The sequence below is a fragment of the Lissotriton vulgaris genome, unplaced genomic scaffold (genome assembly GCF_964263255.1).
Source record: "Lissotriton vulgaris unplaced genomic scaffold, aLisVul1.2 SCAFFOLD_3193, whole genome shotgun sequence".
In the NCBI taxonomy this organism is placed as follows: Eukaryota; Metazoa; Chordata; class Amphibia; order Caudata; family Salamandridae; genus Lissotriton; species Lissotriton vulgaris.
This window is the reverse complement of record NW_028254210.1, coordinates 206,019-229,297: the sequence shown is the minus strand read 5'-3', so window position 1 is coordinate 229,297 and position 23,279 is coordinate 206,019.

Here is a 23,279-nt window from a genome sequence, read left to right as displayed (position 1 = left end):
CAAGTGAGCAAGGGACTCACGTCTGAGCATACCCTGCCAATTTAGGGCGAACAAAGCGATACAAAAGGGGATGATGGACGGAGCATTTGAGCAAATCATACACTCACCTCCAGTCAAATGATCTGGGTTTAATCCATCACCATTCTTTAGCTCACTCAGCCACCCCAGTTCAGACATGGCCATATGCAAATCAGTCTGACCCTGTGCCTCATGGGAACAGTCCAGCCCGAACTGCCAAGCCATGTCTTCCCTGGACCGGAAACACGCATCCTGGGACCGGTTTCGGATTCATAATCCTAATCAGCCAGGTTATCTTGAATCCAGTGGCCAAGTGAGCAAGGGACTCACGTCTGAGCATACCCTGCCAACTTAGGGCGAACAAAGCGATTCAAAAGGGGATGATGGACAGAGCATTTGAGCAAATCAAACACTCACCCCCAGTCAACTGATCTGGGTTTAATCCATCACCATTCTTTAGCTCACTCAGCCGCCCCAGTCCAGGCATGGCCATATGCAAATCAGTCTGACCCTGTGCCTCATGGGAACAGTCCAGCCCGAACTGCCAAGCCATGTCTTCCCTGGACCGGAAACAAGCATCCTGGGACCGGTTTCGGATTCATAATCCTCATCATCCAGGCTATCTTGAATCCAGTGGCTAAGTGAGCAAGGGACTGACGTCTGAGCATACCCTGCCAACTTAGGGCGAACAAAGCGATACAAAAGGGGATGATGGACAGAGCATCTGAGAAAATCAAACACTCACCCCCAGTCAAGTGATCTGGGTTTAATCCATCACCATTCTTTAGCTCACTCAGCCACCCCAGTTCAGACAAAGTCATATGCAAATCAATCTGACCCTGTGCCTCATGGGAACAGTCCAACCCGAACTGGCAAGCCATGTCTTCCCTGGACCGGAAACAAGCATCCTAGGACCGGTTTTGGATTCATAATCCTCATCAGCCAGGCTATTTTGAATCCAGTGGCCAAGTGAGCAAGGGACTCACGTCTGAGCATACCCTGGCAACTTAGGGCGAACAAAGCGATACAAAAGGGGATGATGGACAGAGCATCTGAGAAAATCAAACACTCACCCCCAGTCAACTGATCTGGGTTTAATCCATCACCATTCTTTAGCTCACTCAGCCACCCCAGTTCAGACATGGCCATATGCAAATCAGTCTGACCCTGTGCCTCATGGGAACAGTCAAGCCCGAACTACATAGCCATGTCTTCCCTGGACAGGAAACAAGCATCCTGGGACGGTTTCGGATTCATAATCCTCATCAGCCAGGCTATCTTGAATCCAGTGGCCAAGTGAGCAAGGGACTCACGTCTGAGTATACCCTGCCACTTTAGGGCGAACAAAGCGATATAAAAGGGGATGATGGACGGAGTTTGAACACATCAAACACTCACCCCCTGTCAACTGATCTGGGTTTAATCCATCACCATTCTTTAGCTCACTCAGCCACCCCAGTTCAGACAAAGTCATAGGCAAATCAGTCTGACCCTGTGCCTCATGGGAACAGTGCAACCCGAACTGCCAAGCCATGTCTTCCCTGGACCGGAAACAAGCTTCCTGTGACCGGTTTCGGATTCATAATCCTCATCAGCCATGCTATTTTAAATCCAGTGGCCAAGTGAGCAAGGGACTCACGTCTGAGCATACCCTGCCAATTTAGGGCGAACAAAGCGATACAAAAGGGGATGAAGGACGGAGCATTTGAGCAAATCAAACACTCACCCCCAGTCAACTGATCTGGGTTTAATCCATCACCATTCTTTAGCTCACTCAGCCACCCCAGTTCAGACATGGCCATATGCAAATCAGTCTGACCCTGTGCCTCATGGGAACAGTCAAGCCCGAACTACCAAGCCATGTCTTCCCTGGACCGGAAACAAGCATCCTGGGACGGTTTTGGATTCATAATCCTTATCAGCCAGGCTATCTTGAATCCAGTGGCCAAGTGAGCAAGGGACTCACGTCTGAGTATACCCTGCCAACTTAGGGCGAACAAAGCGATACAAAAGGGGATGATGGACGGAGCATTTGAGCAAATCAAACACTCACCCCCAGTCAACTGATCTGGGTTTAATCCATCACCATTCTTTAGCTCACTCAGCCACCCCAGTTCAGACATGACCATATGCAAATCAGTCTGACCCTGTGCCTCATGGGAACAGTCCAGCCCGAACTGCCAAGCCATATCTTCCCTGGACTGGAAACAAGCATCCTGGGACCGGTTTCGGATTCATAATCCTCATCAGCCAGGCTATCTTGAATCCAGTGGCTAAGTGAGCAAGGGACTCAAGTCTGAGCATACCCTGCCAACTTAGGGCGAACAAAGCGATATAAAAGGGGATGATGGACGGAGTTTGAACACATCAAACACTCACCCCCTGTCAACTGATCTGGGTTTAATCCATCACCATTCTTTAGCTCACTCAGCCACCCCAGTTCAGACAAAGTCATAGGCAAATCAGTCTGACCCTGTGCCTCATGGGAACAGTGCAACCCGAACTGCCAAGCCATGTCTTCCCTGGACCGGAAACAAGCATCCTGTGACCGGTTTCGGATTCATAATCCTCATCAGCCATGCTATTTTGAATTCAGTGGCCAAGTGAGCAAAGGACTCACGTCTGAGCATACCCTGCCAACTTAGGGCGAACAAAGCGATACAAAAGGGGATGAAGGACGGAGCATTGGAGCAAATCAAACACTCACCCCCAGTCAACTGATCTGGGTTTAATCCATCACCATTCTTTAGCTCACTCAGCCACCCCAGTTCAGACATGGCCATATGCAAATCAGTCTGACCCTGTGCCTCATGGGAACAGTCCAGCCCGAACTGCCAAGCCATGTCTTTCCTGGACCGCAAACAAGCATCCTGGGACCGGTTTCGGATTCATAATCCTCATCAGCCAGGCTATCTTGAATCCAGTGGCCAAGTGAGCAAGGGACTCACGTCTGAGCATACCCTGCCAATTTAGGGCGAACAAAGCGATACAAAAGGGGATGATGGACGGAGCATTTGAGCAAATCATACACTCACCTCCAGTCAAATGATCTGGGTTTAATCCATCACCATTCTTTAGCTCACTCATCCACCCCAGTTCTGACATGGCCATATGCAAATCAGTCTGACCCTGTGCCTCATGGGAACAGTCCAGCCCGAACTGCCAAGCCATGTCTTCCCTGGACCGGAAACATGCATCCTGGGACCGGTTTCGGATTCATAATCCTAATCAGCCAGGTTATCTTGAATCCAGTGGCCAAGTGAGCAAGGGACTCACGTCTGAGCATACCCTGCCAACTTAGGGCGAACAAAGCGATTCAAAAGGGGATGATGGACAGAGCATTTGAGCAAATCAAACACTCACCCCCAGTCAACTGATCTGGGTTTAATCCATCACCATTCTTTAGCTCACTCAGCCACCCCAGTCCAGGCATGGCCATATGCAAATCAGTCTGACCCTGTGCCTCATGGGAACAGTCCAGCCCGAACTGCCAAGCCATGTCTTCCCTGGACCGGAAACAAGCATCGTGGGACCGGTTTCGGATTCATAATCCTCATCATCCAGGCTATCTTGAATCCAGTGGCTAAGTGAGCAAGGGACTCACGTCTGAGCATACCCTGCCAACTTAGGGCGAACAAAGCGATACAAAAGGGGATGATGGACAGAGCATCTGAGAAAATCAAACACTCACCCCCAGTCAACTGATCTGGGTTTAATCCATCACCATTCTTTAGCTCACTCAGCCACCCCAGTTCAGACAAAGTCATATGCAAATCAATCTGACCCTGTGCCTCATGGGAACAGTCCAACCCGAACTGGCAAGCCATGTCTTCCCTGGACCGGAAACAAGCATCCTAGGACCGGTTTCGGATTCATAATCCTCATCAGCCAGACTATTTTGAATCCAGTGGCCAAGTGAGCAAGGGACTCACGTCTGAGCATACCCTGGCAACTTAGGGCGAACAAAGCGATACAAAAGGGGATGATGGACAGAGCATCTGAGAAAATCAAACACTCACCCCCAGTCAACTGATCTGGGTTTAATCCATCACCATTCTTTAGCTCACTCAGCCACCCCAGTTCAGACATGGCCATATGCAAATCAGTCTGACCCTGTGCCTCATGGGAACAGTCCAGCCCGAACTGCCAAGCCATGTCTTTCCTGGACCGCAAACAAGCATCCTGGGACCGGTTTCGGATTCATAATCCTCATCAGCCAGGCTATCTTGAATCCAGTGGCCAAGTGAGCAAGGGACTCACGTCTGAGCATACCCTGCCAATTTAGGGCGAACAAAGCGATACAAAAGGGGATGATGGACGGAGCATTTGAGCAAATCATACACTCACCTCCAGTCAAATGATCTGGGTTTAATCCATCACCATTCTTTAGCTCACTCAGCCACCCCAGTTCAGACATGGCCATATGCAAATCAGTCTGACCCTGTGCCTCATGGGAACAGTCCAGCCCGAACTGCCAAGCCATGTCTTCCCTGGACCGGAAACACGCATCCTGGGACCGGTTTCGGATTCATAATCCTAATCAGCCAGGTTATCTTGAATCCAGTGGCCAAGTGAGCAAGGGACTCACGTCTGAGCATACCCTGCCAACTTAGGGCGAACAAAGCGATTCAAAAGGGGATGATGGACAGAGCATTTGAGCAAATCAAACACTCACCCCCAGTCAACTGATCTGGGTTTAATCCATCACCATTCTTTAGCTCACTCAGCCGCCCCAGTCCAGGCATGGCCATATGCAAATCAGTCTGACCCTGTGCCTCATGGGAACAGTCCAGCCCGAACTGCCAAGCCATGTCTTCCCTGGACCGGAAACAAGCATCCTGGGACCGGTTTCGGATTCATAATCCTCATCATCCAGGCTATCTTGAATCCAGTGGCTAAGTGAGCAAGGGACTGACGTCTGAGCATACCCTGCCAACTTAGGGCGAACAAAGCGATACAAAAGGGGATGATGGACAGAGCATCTGAGAAAATCAAACACTCACCCCCAGTCAAGTGATCTGGGTTTAATCCATCACCATTCTTTAGCTCACTCAGCCACCCCAGTTCAGACAAAGTCATATGCAAATCAATCTGACCCTGTGCCTCATGGGAACAGTCCAACCCGAACTGGCAAGCCATGTCTTCCCTGGACCGGAAACAAGCATCCTAGGACCGGTTTTGGATTCATAATCCTCATCAGCCAGGCTATTTTGAATCCAGTGGCCAAGTGAGCAAGGGACTCACGTCTGAGCATACCCTGGCAACTTAGGGCGAACAAAGCGATACAAAAGGGGATGATGGACAGAGCATCTGAGAAAATCAAACACTCACCCCCAGTCAACTGATCTGGGTTTAATCCATCACCATTCTTTAGCTCACTCAGCCACCCCAGTTCAGACATGGCCATATGCAAATCAGTCTGACCCTGTGCCTCATGGGAACAGTCAAGCCCGAACTACATAGCCATGTCTTCCCTGGACAGGAAACAAGCATCCTGGGACGGTTTCGGATTCATAATCCTCATCAGCCAGGCTATCTTGAATCCAGTGGCCAAGTGAGCAAGGGACTCACGTCTGAGTATACCCTGCCAACTTAGGGCGAACAAAGCGATACAAAAGGGGATGATGGACGGAGCATTTGAGCAAATCAAACACTCACCCCCAGTCAACTGATCTGGGTTTAATCCATCACCATTCTTTAGCTCACTCAGCCACCCCAGTTCAGACATGACCATATGCAAATCAGTCTGACCCTGTGCCTCATGGGAACAGTCCAGCCCGAACTGCCAAGCCATATCTTCCCTGGACCGGAAACAAGCATCCTCGGACCGGTTTCGGATTCATAATCCTCATCAGCCAGGCTATCTTAAATCCAGTGGCTAAGTGAGCAAGGGACTCACGTCTGAGCATACCCTGCCAACTTAGGGCGAACAAAGCGATATAAAAGGGGATGATGGACGGAGTTTGAACACATCAAAAACTCACCCCCTGTCAACTGATCTGGGTTTAATCCATCACCATTCTTTAGCTCACTAAGCCACCCCAGTTCAGACAAAGTCATAGGCAAATCTGTCTGACCCTGTGCCTCATGGGAACAGTGCAACCCGAACTGCCAAGCCATGTCTTCCCTGGACCGGAAACAAGCTTCCTGTGACCGGTTTCGGATTCATAATCCTCATCAGCCATGCTATTTTAAATCCAGTGGCCAAGTGAGCAAGGGACTCACGTCTGAGCATACCCTGCCAACTTAAGGCGAACAAAGCGATACAAAAGGGGATGAAGGACGGAGCATTTGAGCAAATCAAACACTCACCCCCAGTCAACTGATCTGGGTTTAATCCATCACCATTCTTTAGCTCACTCAGCCACCCCAGTTCAGACATGGCCATGTGCAAATCAGTCTGACCCTGTGCCTCATGGGAACAGTCAAGCCCGAACTACCAAGCCATGTCTTCCCTGGACCGGAAACAAGCAACCTGGGACGGTTTTGGATTCATAATCCTTATCAGCCAGGCTATCTTGAATCCAGTGGCCAAGTGAGCAAGGGACTCACGTCTGAGTATACCCTGCCAACTTAGGGCGAACAAAGCGATACAAAAGGGGATGATGGACGGAGCATTTGAGCAAATCAAACACTCACCCCCAGTCAACTGATCTGGGTTTAATCCATCACCATTCTTTAGCTCACTCAGCCACCCCAGTTCAGACATGACCATATGCAAATCAGTCTGACCCTGTGCCTCATGGGAACAGTCCAGCCCGAACTGCCAAGCCATATCTTCCCTGGACCGGAAACAAGCATCCTGGGACCAGTTTCGGATTCATAATCCTCATCAGCCAGGCTATCTTAAATCCAGTGGCTAAGTGAGCAAGGGACTCATGTCTGAGCATACCCTGCCAACTTAGGGCGAACAAAGCGATATAAAAGGGGATGAAGGACGGAGCATTTGAGCAAATCAAACACTCACCCCCAGTCAACTGATCTGGGTTTAATCCATCACCATTCTTTAGCTCACTCAGCCACCCCAGTTCAGACATGGCCATATGCAAATCAGTCTGACCCTGTGCCTCATGGGAACAGTCAAGCCCGAACTACCAAGCCATGTCTTCCATGGACCGGAAACAAGCATCCTGGGATGGTTTTGGATTCATAATCCTTATCAGCCAGGCTATCTTGAATCCAGTGGCCAAGTGAGCAAGGGACTCACGTCTGAGTATACCCTGCCAATTTAGGGTGAACAAAGCGATACAAAAGGGGATGATGGACGGAGCATTTGAGCAAATCAAACACTCACCCCCAGTCAACTGATCTGGGTTTAATCCATCACCATTCTTTAGCTCACTCAGCCACCCCAGTTCAGACATGACCATATGCAAATCAGTCTGACCCTGTGCCTCATGGGAACAGTCCAGCCCGAACTGCGAAGCCATATCTTCCCTGGACCGGAAACAAGCATCCTGGGACCGGTTTCGGATTCATAATCCTCATCAGCCAGGCTATCTTAAATCCAGTGGCTAAGTGAGCAAGGGACTCACGTCTGAGCATACCCTGCCAACTTAGGGCGAACAAAGCGATATAAAAGGGGATGATGGACCGAGTTTGAACACATCAAACACTCACCCCCTGTCAACTGATCTGGGTTTAATCCATCACCATTCTTTAGCTCACTCAGCCACCCCAGTTCAGACAAAGTCATAGGCAAATCAGTCTGACCCTGTACCTCATGGGAACAGTGCAACCCGAACTGCCAAGCCATGTCTTCCCTGGACCGGAAACAAGCTTCCTGTGACCGGTTTCGGATTCATAATCCTCATCAGCCATGCTATTTTAAATCCAGTGGCCAAGTGAGCAAGGGACTCACGTCTGAGCATACCCTGCCAACTTAGGGCGAACAAAGCGATACAAAAGGGGATGAAGGACGGAGCATTTGAGAAAATCAAACACTCACCCCCAGTCAACTGATCTGGGTTTAATCCATCACCATTCTTTAGCTCACTCAGCCACCCCAGTTCAGACATGGCCATATGCAAATCAATCTGACCCTGTGCCTCATGGGAACAGTCAAGCCCGAACTACCAAGCCATGTCTTCCCTGGACCGGAAACAAGCATCCTGGGACGGTTTTGGATTCATAATCCTTATCAGCCAGGCTATCTTGAATCCAGTGGCCAAGTGAGCAAGGGACTCACGTCTGAGTATACCCTGCCAACTTAGGGCGAACAAAGCGATACAAAAGGGGATGATGGACGGAGCATTTGGGCAAATCAAACACTCACCCCCAGTCAACTGATCTGGGTTTAATCCATCACCATTCTTTAGCCCACTCAGCCACCCCAGTTCAGACAAAGTCATATGCAAATCAATCTGACCCTGTGCCTCATGGGAACAGTCCAACCCGAACTGGCAAGCCATGTCTTCCCTGGACCGGAAACAAGCATCCTAGGACCGGTTTCGGATTTATAATCCTCATCAGCCAGGCTATTTTGAATCCAGTGGCCAAGTGAGCAAGGGACTCACGTCTGAGCATACCCTGGCAACTTAGGGTGAACAAAGCGATACAAAAGGGGATGATGGACAGAGCATCTGAGAAAATCAAACACTCACCCCCAGTCAACTGATCTGGGTTTAATCCATCACCATTCTTTAGCTCACTCAGCCACCCCAGTTCAGACATGGCCATATGCAAATCAGTCTGACCCTGTGCCTCATGGGAACAGTCAAGCCCGAACTACCAAGCCATGTCTTCCCTGGACCGGAAACAAGCATCCTGGGACGGTTTCGGATTCATAATCCTCATCAGCCAGGCTATCTTGAATCCAGTGGCCAAGTGAGCAAGGGACTCACGTCTGAGTATACCCTGCCAACTTAGGGCGAACAAAGCGATACAAAAGGGGATGATGGACGGAGCATTTGAGCAAATCAAACACTCACCCCCAGTCAACTGATCTGGGTTTAATCCATCACCATTCTTTAGCTCACTCAGCCACCCCAGTTCAGACATGACCATATGCAAATCAGTCTGACCCTGTGCCTCATGGGAACAGTCCAGCCCGAACTGCCAAGCCATATCTTCCCTGGACCGGAAACAAGCATCCTGGGACCGGTTTCGGATTCATAATCCTCATCAGCCAGGCTATCTTAAATCCAGTGGCTAAGTGAGCAAGGGACTCACGTCTGAGCATACCCTGCCAACTTAGGGCGAACAAAGCGATATAAAAGGGGATGATGGACGGAGTTTGAACACATCAAACACTCACCCCCTGTCAACTGATCTGGGTTTAATCCATCACCATTCTTTAGCTCACTCAGCCACCCCAGTTCAGACAAAGTCATAGGCAAATCAGTCTGACCCTGTGCCTCATGGGAACAGTGCAACCCGAACTGCCAAGCCATGTCTTCCCTGGACCGGAAACAAGCTTCCTGTGACCGGTTTCGGATTCATAATCCTCATCAGCCATGCTATTTTAAATCCAGTGGCCAAGTGAGCAAGGGACTCACGTCTGAGCATACCCTGCCAACTTAGGGCGAACAAAGCGATACAAAAGGGGATGAAGGACGGAGCATTTGAGCAAATCAAACACTCACCCCCAGTCAACTGATCTGGGTTTAATCCATCACCATTCTTTAGCTCACTCAGCCACCCCAGTTCAGACATGGCCATATGCAAATCAGTCTGACCCTGTGCCTCATGGGAACAGTCAAGCCCGAACTACCAAGCCATGTCTTCCCTGGACCGGAAACAAGCATCCTGGGACGGTTTTGGATTCATAATCCTTATCAGCCAGGCTATCTTGAATCACAGTGGCCAAGTGAGCAAGGGACTCACGTCTGAGTATACCCTGCCAACTTAGGGCGAACAAAGCGATACAAAAGGGGATGATGGACGGAGCATTTGAGCAAATCAAACACTCACCCCCAGTCAACTGATCTGGGTTTAATCCATCACCATTCTTTAGCTCACTCAGCCACCCCAGTTCAGACATGACCATATGCAAATCAGTCTGACCCTGTGCCTCATGGGAACAGTCCAGCCCGAACTGCCAAGCCATATCTTCCCTGGACTGGAAACAAGCATCCTGGGACCGGTTTCGGATTCATAATCCTCATCAGCCAGGCTATCTTGAATCCAGTGGCTAAGTGAGCAAGGGACTCAAGTCTGAGCATGCCCTGCCAACTTAGGGCGAACAAAGCGATATAAAAGGGGATGATGGACGGAGTTTGAACACATCAAACACTCACCCCCTGTCAACTGATCTGGGTTTAATCCATCACCATTCTTTAGCTCACTCATCCACCCCAGTTCAGACAAAGTCATAGGCAAATCAGTCTGACCCTGTGCCTCATGGGAACAGTGCAACCCGAACTGCCAAGCCATGTCTTCCCTGGACCGGAAACAAGCATCCTGTGACCGGTTTCGGATTCATAATCCTCATCAGCCATGCTATTTTGAATTCAGTGGCCAAGTGAGCAAGGGACTCACGTCTGAGCATACCCTGCCAACTTAGGGCGAACAAAGCGATACAAAAGGGAATGAAGGACGGAGCATTTGAGCAAATCAAACACTCACCCCCAGTCAACTGATCTGGGTTTAATCCATCACCATTCTTTAGCTCACTCAGCCACCCCAGTTCAGACATGGCCATATGCAAATCAGTCTGACCCTGTGCCTCATGGGAACAGTCCAGCCCGAACTGCCAAGCCATGTCTTTCCTGGACCGCAAACAAGCATCCTGGGACCGGTTTCGGATTCATAATCCTCATCAGCCAGGCTATCTTGAATCCAGTGGCCAAGTGAGCAAGGGACTCACGTCTGAGCATACCCTGCCAATTTAGGGCGAACAAAGCGATACAAAAGGGGCTGATGGACGGAGCATTTGATCAAATCATACACTCACCTCCAGTCAAATGATCTGGGTTTAATCCATCACCATTCTTTAGCTCACTCAGCCACCCCAGTTCAGACATGGCCATATGCAAATCAGTCTGAACCTGTGCCTCATGGGAACAGTCCAGCCCGAACTGCCAAGCCATGTCTTCCCTGGACCGGAAACACGCATCCTGGGACCGGTTTCGGATTCATAATCCTAATCAGCCAGGTTATCTTGAATCCAGTGGCCAAGTGAGCAAGGGACTCACGTCTGAGCATACCCTGCCAACTTAGGGCGAACAAAGCGATTCAAAAGGGGATGATGGACAGAGCATTTGAGCAAATCAAACACTCACCCCCAGTCAACTGATCTGGGTTTAATCCATCACCATTCTTTAGCTCACTCAGCCACCCCAGTCCAGGCATGGCCATATGCAAATCAGTCTGACCCTGTGCCTCATGGGAACAGTCCAGCCCGAACTGCCAAGCCATGTCTTCCCTGGACCGGAAACAAGCATCCTGGGACCGGTTTCGGATTCATAATCCTCATCATCCAGGCTATCTTGAATCCAGTGGCTAAGTGAGCAAGGGACTCACGTCTGAGCATACCCTGCCAACTTAGGGCGAACAAAGCGATACAAAAGGGGATGATGGACAGAGCATCTGAGAAAATCAAACACTCACCCCCAGTCAACTGATCTGGGTTTAATCCATCACCATTCTTTAGCTCACTCAGCCACTTCAGTTCAGACAAAGTCATATGCAAATCAATCTGACCCTGTGCCTCATGGGAACAGTCCAACCTGAACTGGCAAGCCATGTCTTCCCTGGACCGGAAACAAGCATCCTAGGACCGGTTTCGGATTCATAATCCTCATCAGCCAGGCTATTTTGAATCCAGTGGCCAAGTGAGCAAGGGACTCACGTTCGAGCATACCCTGGCAACTTAGGGCGAACAAAGCGATAAAAAAGGGGATGATGGACAGAGCATCTGAGAAAATCAAACACTCACCCCCAGTCAACTGATCTGGGTTTAATCCATCCCCATTCTTTAGCTCACTCAGCCACCCCAGTTCAGACATGGCCATATGCAAATCAGTCTGACCCTGTGCCTCATGGGAACAGTCAAGCCCGAACTACCAAGCCATGTCTTCCCTGGACCGGAAACAAGCATCCTGGGACGGTTTCGGATTCATAATCCTCATCAGCCAGGCTATCTTGAATCCAGTGGCCAAGTGAGCAAGGGACTCACGTCTGAGTATACCCTGCCAACTTAGGGCGAACAAAGCGATACAAAAGGGGATGATGGACGGAGCATTTGAGCAAATCAAACACTCACCCCCAGTCAACTGATCTGGGTTTAATCCATCACCATTCTTTAGCTCACTCAGCCACCCCAGTTCAGACATGACCATATGCAAATCAGTCTGACCCTGTGCCTCATGGGAACAGTCCAGCCCGAACTGCCAAGCCATATCTTCCCTGGACCGGAAACAAGCATCCTGGGACCGGTTTCGGATTCATAATCCTCATCAGCCAGGCTATCTTAAATCCAGTGGCTAAGTGAGCAAGGGACTCACGTCTGAGCATACCCTGCCAACTTAGGGCGAACAAAGCGATATAAAAGGGGATGATGGACGGAGTTTGAACACATCAAACACTCACCCCCTGTCAACTGATCTGGGTTTAATCCATCACCATTCTTTAGCTCACTCAGCCACCCCAGTTCAGACAAAGTCATAGGCAAATCAGTCTGACCCTGTGCCTCATGGGAACAGTGCAACCCGAACTGCCAAGCCATGTCTTCCCTGGACCGGAAACAAGCTTCCTGTGACCGGTTTCGGATTCATAATCCTCATCAGCCATGCTATTTTAAATCCAGTGGCCAAGTGAGCAAGGGACTCACGTCTGAGCATACCCTGCCAACTTAGGGCGAACAAAGCGATACAAAAGGGGATGAAGGACGGAGCATTTGAGCAAATCAAACACTCACCCCCAGTCAACTGATCTGGGTTTAATCCATCACCATTCTTTAGCTCACTCAGCCACCCCAGTTCAGACATGGCCATATGCAAATCAGTCTGACCCTGTGCCTCATGGGAACAGTCAAGCCCGAACTACCAAGCCATGTCTTCCCTGGACCGGAAACAAGCATCCTGGGACGGTTTTGGATTCATAATCATTATCAGCCAGGCTATCTTGAATCCAGTGGCCAAGTGAGCAAGGGACTCACGTCTGAGTATACCCTGCCAACTTAGGGCGAACAAAGCGATACAAAAGGGGCTGATGGACGGAGCATTTGAGCAAATCAAACACTCACCCCCAGTCAACTGATCTGGGTTTAATCCATCACCATTCTTTAGCTCACTCAGCCACCCCAGTTCAGACATGACCATATGCAAATCAGTCTGACCCTGTGCCTCATGGGAACAGTCCAGCCCGAACTGCCAAGCCATGTCTTCCCTGGACCGGAAACAAGCATCCTGGGACGGTTTTGGATTCATAATCATTATCAGCCAGGCTATCTTGAATCCAGTGGCTAAGTGAGCAAGGGACTCAAGTCTGAGCATACCCTGCCAACTTAGGGCGAACAAAGCGATATAAAAGGGGATGATGGACGGAGTTTGAACACATCAAACACTCACCCCCTGTCAACTGATCTGGGTTTAATCCATCACCATTCTTTAGCTCACTCAGCCACCCCAGTTCAGACAAAGTCATAGGCAAATCAGTCTGACCCTGTGCCTCATGGGAACAGTGCAACCCGAACTGCCAAGCCATGTCTTCCCTGGACCGGAAACAAGCATCCTGTGACCGGTTTCGGATTCATAATCCTCATCAGCCATGCTATTTTGAATTCAGTGGCCAAGTGAGCAAGGGACTCACGTCTGAGCATACCCTGCCAATTTAGGGCGAACAAAGCGATACAAAAGGGGATGATGGACGGAGCATTTGATCAAATCATACACTCACCTCCAGTCAAATGATCTGGGTTTATTCCATCACCATTCTTTAGCTCACTCAGCCACCCCAGTTCAGACATGGCCATATGCAAATCAGTCTGACCCTGTGCCTCATGGGAACAGTCCAGCCCGAACTGCCAAGCCATGTCTTCCCTGGACCGGAAACACGCATCCTGGGACCGGTTTTGGATTCATAATCCTAATCAGCCAGGTTATCTTGAATCCAGTGGCCAAGTGAGCAAGGGACTCACGTCTGAGCATACCCTGCCAACTTAGGGCGAACAAAGCGATACAAAAGGGGATGATGGACAGAGCATCTGAGAAAATCAAACACTCACCCCCAGTCAACTGATCTGGGTTTAATCCATCACCATTCTTTAGCTCACTCAGCCACTTCAGTTCAGACAAAGTCATATGCAAATCAATCTGACCCTGTGCCTCATGGGAACAGTCCAACCTGAACTGGCAAGCCATGTCTTCCCTGGACCGGAAACAAGCATCCTAGGACCGGTTTCGGATTCATAATCCTCATCAGCCAGGCTATTTTGAATCCAGTGGCCAAGTGAGCAAGGGACTCACGTTCGAGCATACCCTGGCAACTTAGGGCGAACAAAGCGATACAAAAGGGGATGATGGACAGAGCATCTGAGAAAATCAAACACTCACCCCCAGTCAACTGATCTGGGTTTAATCCATCCCCATTCTTTAGCTCACTCAGCCACCCCAGTTCAGACATGGCCATATGCAAATCAGTCTGACCCTGTGCCTCATGGGAACAGTCAAGCCCGAACTACCAAGCCATGTCTTCCCTGGACCGGAAACAAGCATCCTGGGACGGTTTCGGATTCATAATCCTCATCAGCCAGGCTATCTTGAATCCAGTGGCCAAGTGAGCAAGGGACTCACGTCTGAGTATACCCTGCCAACTTAGGGCGAACAAAGCGATACAAAAGGGGATGATGGACGGAGCATTTGAGCAAATCAAACACTCACCCCCAGTCAACTGATCTGGGTTTAATCCATCACCATTCTTTAGCTCACTCAGCCACCCCAGTTCAGACATGACCATATGCAAATCAGTCTGACCCTGTGCCTCATGGGAACAGTCCAGCCCGAACTGCCAAGCCATATCTTCCCTGGACTGGAAACAATCATCCTGGGACCGGTTTCGGATTCATAATCCTCATCAGCCAGGCTATCTTGAATCCAGTGGCTAAGTGAGCAAGGGACTCAAGTCTGAGCATACCCTGCCAACTTAGGGCGAACAAAGCGATATAAAAGGGGATGATGGACGGAGTTTGAACACATCAAACACTCACCCCCTGTCAACTGATCTGGGTTTAATCCATCGCCATTCTTTAGCTCACTCAGCCACCCCAGTTCAGACAAAGTCATAGGCAAATCAGTCTGACCCTGTGCCTCATGGGAACAGTGCAACCCGAACTGCCAAGCCATGTCTTCCCTGGACCAGAAACAAGCATCCCGTGACCGGTTTCGGATTCATAATCCTCATCAGCCATGCTATTTTGAATTCAGTTGCCAAGTGAGCAAGGGACTCACGTCTGAGCATACCCTGCCAATTTAGGGCGAACAAAGCGATACAAAAGGGGATGAAGGACGGAGCATTTGAGCAAATCAAACACTCACCCCCAGTCAAATGATCTGGGTTTAATCCATCACCATTCTTTAGCTCACTCAGCCACCCCAGTTCAGACATGGCCATATGCAAATCAGTCTGACCCTGTGCCTCATGGGAACAGTCCAGCCCGAACTGCCAAGCCATGTCTTTCCTGGACCGCAAACAAGCATCCTGGGACCGGTTTCGGATTCATAATCCTCATCAGCCAGGCTATCTTGAATCCAGTGGCCAAGTGAGCAAGGGACTCACATCTGAGCATACCCTGCCAATTTAGGGCGAACAAAGCGATACAAAAGGGGATGATGGACGGAGCATTTGAGCAAATCATACACTCACCTCCAGTCAAATGATCTGGGTTTAATCCATCACCATTCTTTAGCTCACTCTGCCACCCCAGTTCAGACATGGCCATATGCAAATCAGTCTGACCCTGTGCCTCATGGGAACAGTGCAACCCGAACTGCCAAGCCATGTCTTCCCTGGACCGGAAACAAGCTTCCTGTGACCGGTTTCGGATTCATAATCCTCATCATCCAGGCTATCTTGAATCCAGTGGCTAAGTGAGCAAGGGACTCACGTCTGAGCATACCCTGCCAACTTAGGGCGAACAAAGCGATACAAAAGGGGATGATGGACAGAGCATCTGAGAAAATCAAACACTCACCCCCAGTCAACTGATCTGGGTTTAATCCATCACCATTCTTTAGCTCACTCAGCCACCCCAGTTCAGACAAAGTCATATGCAAATCAATCTGACCCTGTACCTCAAGGGAACAGTCCAACCCGAACTGGCAAGCCATGTCTTCCCTGGACCGGAAACAAGCATCCTAGGACCGGTTTCGGATTCATAATCCTCATCAGCCAGGCTATTTTGAATCCAGTGGCCAAGTGAGGAAGGGACTCACGTCTGAGCATACCCTGGCAACTTAGGGTGAACAAAGCGATACAAAAGGGGATGATGGACAGAGCATCTGAGAAAATCAAACACTCACCCCCAGTCAACTGATCTGGGTTTAATCCATCACCATTCTTTAGCTCACTCAGCCACCCCAGTTCAGACATGGCCATATGCAAATCAGTCTGACCCTGTGCCTCATGGGAACAGTCAAGCCCGAACTACCAAGCCATGTCTTCCCTGGACCGGAAACAAGCATCCTGGGACGGTTTCGGATTCATAATCCTCATCAGCCAGGCTATCTTGAATCCAGTGGCCAAGTGAGCAAGGGACTCACGTCTGAGCATACCCTGCCAACTTAGGGCGAACAAAGCGATATAAAAGGGGATGATGGACGGAGTTTGAACACATCAAACACTCACCCCCTGTCAACTGATCTGGGTTTAATCCATCACCATTCTTTAGCTCACTCAGCCACCCCAGTTCAGACAAAGTCATAGGCAAATCAGTCTGACCCTGTGCCTCATGGGAACAGTGCAACCCGAACTGCCAAGCCATGTCTTCCCTGGACCGGAAACAAGCTTTCTGTGACCGGTTTCGGATTCATAATCCTCATCAGCCATGCTATTTTAAATCCAGTGGCCAAGTGACCAAGGGACTCACGTCTGAGCATACCCTGCCAACTTAGGGCGAACAAAGCGATACAAAAGGGGATGAAGGACGGAGCATTTGAGCAAATCAAACACTCACCCCCAGTCAACTGATCTGGGTTTAATCCATCACCATTCTTTAGCTCACTCAGCCACCCCAGTTCAGACATGGCCATATGCAAATCAGTCTGACCCTGTGCCTCATGGGAACAGTCAAGCCCGAACTACCAAGCCATGTCTTCCCTGGACCGGAAACAAGCATCCTGGGACGGTTTTGGATTCATAATCCTTATCAGCCAGGCTATCTTGAATCCAGTGGCCAAGTGAGCAAGGGACTCACGTCTGAGTATACCCTGCCAACTTAGGGCGAACAAAGCGATACAAAAGGGGATGATGGATGGAGCATTTGAGCAAATCAAACACTCACCCCCAGTCAACTGATCTGGGTTTAATCCATCACCATTCTTTAGCTCACTCAGCCACCCCAGTTCAGACATGACCATATGCAAATCAGTCTGACCCTGTGCCTCATGGGAACAGTCCAGCCCGAACTGCCAAGCCATATCTTCCCTGGACTGGAAACAAGCATCCTGGGACCGGTTTCGGATTCATAATCCTCATCAGCCAGGCTACCTTGAATCCAGTGGCTAAGTGAGCAAGGGACTCAAGTCTGAGCATACCCTGCCAACTTAGGGCGAACAAAGCGATATAAAAGGGGATGATGGACGGAGTTTGAACACATCAAACACTCACCCCCTGTCAACTGATCTGGGTTTAATCCATCACCATTCTTTAGCTCACTCAGCCACCCCAGTTCAGACAAAGTCATAGGCAAATCAGTCTGACCCTGTGCCTCATGGGAACAGTGCAACCCGAACTGCCAAGCCATGTCTTCCCTGGACCAGAAACAAGCATCCTGTGACCGGTTTCGGATTCATAATCCTCATCAGCCATGCTATTTTGAATTCAGTGGCCAAGTGAGCAAGGGACTCACGTCTGAGCATACCCTGCCAACTTAGGGCGAACAAAGCGATACAAAAGGGGATGAAGGACGGAGCATTTGAGCAAATCAAACACTCACCCCCAGTCAACTGATCTGGGTTTAATCCATCACCATTCTTTAGCTCACTCAGCCACCCCAGTTCAGACATGGCCATATGCAAATCAGTCTGACCCTGTGCCTCATGGGAACAGTCCAGCCCGAACTGCCAAGCCATGTCTTTCCTGGACCGCAAACAAGCATCCTGGGACCGGTTTCGGATTCATAATCCTCATCAGCCAGGCTATCTTGAATCCAGTGGCCAAGTGAGCAAGGGACTCACGTCTGAGCATACCCTGCCAATTTAGGGCGAACAAAGCGATACAAAAGGGGCTGATGGACGGAGCATTTGATCAAATCATACACTCACCTCCAGTCAAATGATCTGGGTTTAATCCATCACCATTCTTTAGCTCACTCAGCCACCCCAGTTCAGACATGGCCATATGCAAATCAGTCTGAACCTGTGCCTCATGGGAACAGTCCAGCCCGAACTGCCAAGCCATGTCTTCCCTGGACCGGAAACACGCATCCTGGGACCGGTTTCGGATTCATAATCCTAATCAGCCAGGTTATCTTGAATCCAGTGGCCAAGTGAGCAAGGGACTCACGTCTGAGCATACCCTGCCAACTTAGGGCGAACAAAGCGATTCAAAAGGGGATGATGGACAGAGCATTTGAGCAAATCAAACACTCACCCCCAGTCAACTGATCTGGGTTTAATCCATCACCATTCTTTAGCTCACTCAGCCACCCCAGTCCAGGCATGGCCATATGCAAATCAGTCTGACCCTGTGCCTCATGGGAACAGTCCAGCCCGAACTGCCAAGCCATGTCTTCCCTGGACCGGAAACAAGCATCCTGGGACCGGTTTCGGATTCATAATCCTCATCATCCAGGCTATCTTGAATCCAGTGGCTAAGTGAGCAAGGGACTCACGTCTGAGCATACCCTGCCAATTTAGGGCGAACAAAGCGATACAAAAGGGGATGATGGACAGAGCATCTGAGAAAATCAAACACTCACCCCCAGTCAACTGATCTGGGTTTAATCCATCACCATTCTTTAGCTCACTCAGCCACTTCAGTTCAGACAAAGTCATATGCAAATCAATCTGACCCTGTGCCTCATGGGAACAGTCCAACCTGAACTGGCAAGCCATGTCTTCCCTGGACCGGAAACAAGCATCCTAGGACCGGTTTCGGATTCATAATCCTCATCAGCCAGGCTATTTTGAATCCAGTGGCCAAGTGAGCAAGGGACTCACGTTCGAGCATACCCTGGCAACTTAGGGCGAACAAAGCGATAAAAAAGGGGATGATGGACAGAGCATCTGAGAAAATCAAACACTCACCCCCAGTCAACTGATCTGGGTTTAATCCATCCCCATTCTTTAGCTCACTCAGCCACCCCAGTTCAGACATGGCCATATGCAAATCAGTCTGACCCTGTGCCTCATGGGAACAGTCAAGCCCGAACTACCAAGCCATGTCTTCCCTGGACCGGAAACAAGCATCCTGGGACGGTTTCGGATTCATAATCCTCATCAGCCAGGCTATCTTGAATCCAGTGGCCAAGTGAGCAAGGGACTCACGTCTGAGTATACCCTGCCAACTTAGGGCGAACAAAGCGATACAAAAGGGGATGATGGACGGAGCATTTGAGCAAATCAAACACTCACCCCCAGTCAACTGATCTGGGTTTAATCCATCACCATTCTTTAGCTCACTCAGCCACCCCAGTTCAGACATGACCATATGCAAATCAGTCTGACCCTGTGCCTCATGGGAACAGTCCAGCCCGAACTGCCAAGCCATATCTTCCCTGGACCGGAAACAAGCATCCTGGGACCGGTTTCGGATTCATAATCCTCATCAGCCAGGCTATCTTAAATCCAGTGGCTAAGTGAGCAAGGGACTCACGTCTGAGCATACCCTGCCAACTTAGGGCGAACAAAGCGATATAAAAGGGGATGATGGACGGAGTTTGAACACATCAAACACTCACCCCCTGTCAACTGATCTGGGTTTAATCCATCACCATTCTTTAGCTCACTCAGCCACCCCAGTTCAGACAAAGTCATAGGCAAATCAGTCTGACCCTGTGCCTCATGGGAACAGTGCAACCCGAACTGCCAAGCCATGTCTTCCCTGGACCGGAAACAAGCTTCCTGTGACCGGTTTCGGATTCATAATCCTCATCAGCCATGCTATTTTAAATCCAGTGGCCAAGTGAGCAAGGGACTCACGTCTGAGCATACCCTGCCAACTTAGGGCGAACAAAGCGATACAAAAGGGGATGAAGGACGGAGCATTTGAGCAAATCAAACACTCACCCCCAGTCAACTGATCTGGGTTTAATCCATCACCATTCTTTAGCTCACTCAGCCACCCCAGTTCAGACATGGCCATATGCAAATCAGTCTGACCCTGTGCCTCATGGGAACAGTCAAGCCCGAACTACCAAGCCATGTCTTCCCTGGACCGGAAACAAGCATCCTGGGACGGTTTTGGATTCATAATCATTATCAGCCAGGCTATCTTGAATCCAGTGGCCAAGTGAGCAAGGGACTCACGTCTGAGTATACCCTGCCAACTTAGGGCGAACAAAGCGATACAAAAGGGGCTGATGGACGGAGCATTTGAGCAAATCAAACACTCACCCCCAGTCAACTGATCTGGGTTTAATCCATCACCATTCTTTAGCTCACTCAGCCACCCCAGTTCAGACATGACCATATGCAAATCAGTCTGACCCTGTGCCTCATGGGAACAGTCCAGCCCGAACTGCCAAGCCATATCTTCCCTGGACTGGAAACAAGCATCCTGGGACCGGTTTCGGATTCATAATCCTCATCAGCCAGGCTATCTTGAATCCAGTGGCTAAGTGAGCAAGGGACTCAAGTCTGAGCATACCCTGCCAACTTAGGGCGAACAAAGCGATATAAAAGGGGATGATGGACGGAGTTTGAACACATCAAACACTCACCCCCTGTCAACTGATCTGGGTTTAATCCATCACCATTCTTTAGCTCACTCAGCCACCCCAGTTCAGACAAAGTCATAGGCAAATCAGTCTGACCCTGTGCCTCATGGGAACAGTGCAACCCGAACTGCCAAGCCATGTCTTCCCTGGACCGGAAACAAGCATCCTGTGACCGGTTTCGGATTCATAATCCTCATCAGCCATGCTATTTTGAATTCAGTGGCCAAGTGAGCAAGGGACTCACGTCTGAGCATACCCTGCCAATTTAGGGCGAACAAAGCGATACAAAAGGGGATGATGGACGGAGCATTTGATCAAATCATACACTCACCTCCAGTCAAATGATCTGGGTTTATTCCATCACCATTCTTTAGCTCACTCAGCCACCCCAGTTCAGACATGGCCATATGCAAATCAGTCTGACCCTGTGCCTCATGGGAACAGTCCAGCCCGAACTGCCAAGCCATGTCTTCCCTGGACCGGAAACACGCATCCTGGGACCGGTTTTGGATTCATAATCCTAATCAGCCAGGTTATCTTGAATCCAGTGGCCAAGTGAGCAAGGGACTCACGTCTGAGCATACCCTGCCAACTTAGGGCGAACAAAGCGATACAAAAGGGGATGATGGACAGAGCATCTGAGAAAATCAAACACTCACCCCCAGTCAACTGATCTGGGTTTAATCCATCACCATTCTTTAGCTCACTCAGCCACTTCAGTTCAGACAAAGTCATATGCAAATCAATCTGACCCTGTGCCTCATGGGAACAGTCCAACCTGAACTGGCAAGCCATGTCTTCCCTGGACCGGAAACAAGCATCCTAGGACCGGTTTCGGATTCATAATCCTCATCAGCCAGGCTATTTTGAATCCAGTGGCCAAGTGAGCAAGGGACTCACGTTCGAGCATACCCTGGCAACTTAGGGCGAACAAAGCGATACAAAAGGGGATGATGGACAGAGCATCTGAGAAAATCAAACACTCACCCCCAGTCAACTGATCTGGGTTTAATCCATCCCCATTCTTTAGCTCACTCAGCCACCCCAGTTCAGACATGGCCATATGCAAATCAGTCTGACCCTGTGCCTCATGGGAACAGTCAAGCCCGAACTACCAAGCCATGTCTTCCCTGGACCGGAAACAAGCATCCTGGGACGGTTTCGGATTCATAATCCTCATCAGCCAGGCTATCTTGAATCCAGTGGCCAAGTGAGCAAGGGACTCACGTCTGAGTATACCCTGCCAACTTAGGGCGAACAAAGCGATACAAAAGGGGATGATGGACGGAGCATTTGAGCAAATCAAACACTCACCCCCAGTCAACTGATCTGGGTTTAATCCATCACCATTCTTTAGCTCACTCAGCCACCCCAGTTCAGACATGACCATATGCAAATCAGTCTGACCCTGTGCCTCATGGGAACAGTCCAGCCCGAACTGCCAAGCCATATCTTCCCTGGACTGGAAACAATCATCCTGGGACCGGTTTCGGATTCATAATCCTCATCAGCCAGGCTATCTTGAATCCAGTGGCTAAGTGAGCAAGGGACTCAAGTCTGAGCATACCCTGCCAACTTAGGGCGAACAAAGCGATATAAAAGGGGATGATGGACGGAGTTTGAACACATCAAACACTCACCCCCTGTCAACTGATCTGGGTTTAATCCATCGCCATTCTTTAGCTCACTCAGCCACCCCAGTTCAGACAAAGTCATAGGCAAATCAGTCTGACCCTGTGCCTCATGGGAACAGTGCAACCCGAACTGCCAAGCCATGTCTTCCCTGGACCAGAAACAAGCATCCCGTGACCGGTTTCGGATTCATAATCCTCATCAGCCATGCTATTTTGAATTCAGTTGCCAAGTGAGCAAGGGACTCACGTCTGAGCATACCCTGCCAATTTAGGGCGAACAAAGCGATACAAAAGGGGATGAAGGACGGAGCATTTGAGCAAATCAAACACTCACCCCCAGTCAAATGATCTGGGTTTAATCCATCACCATTCTTTAGCTCACTCAGCCACCCCAGTTCAGACATGGCCATATGCAAATCAGTCTGACCCTGTGCCTCATGGGAACAGTCCAGCCCGAACTGCCAAGCCATGTCTTTCCTGGACCGCAAACAAGCATCCTGGGACCGGTTTCGGATTCATAATCCTCATCAGCCAGGCTATCTTGAATCCAGTGGCCAAGTGAGCAAGGGACTCACATCTGAGCATACCCT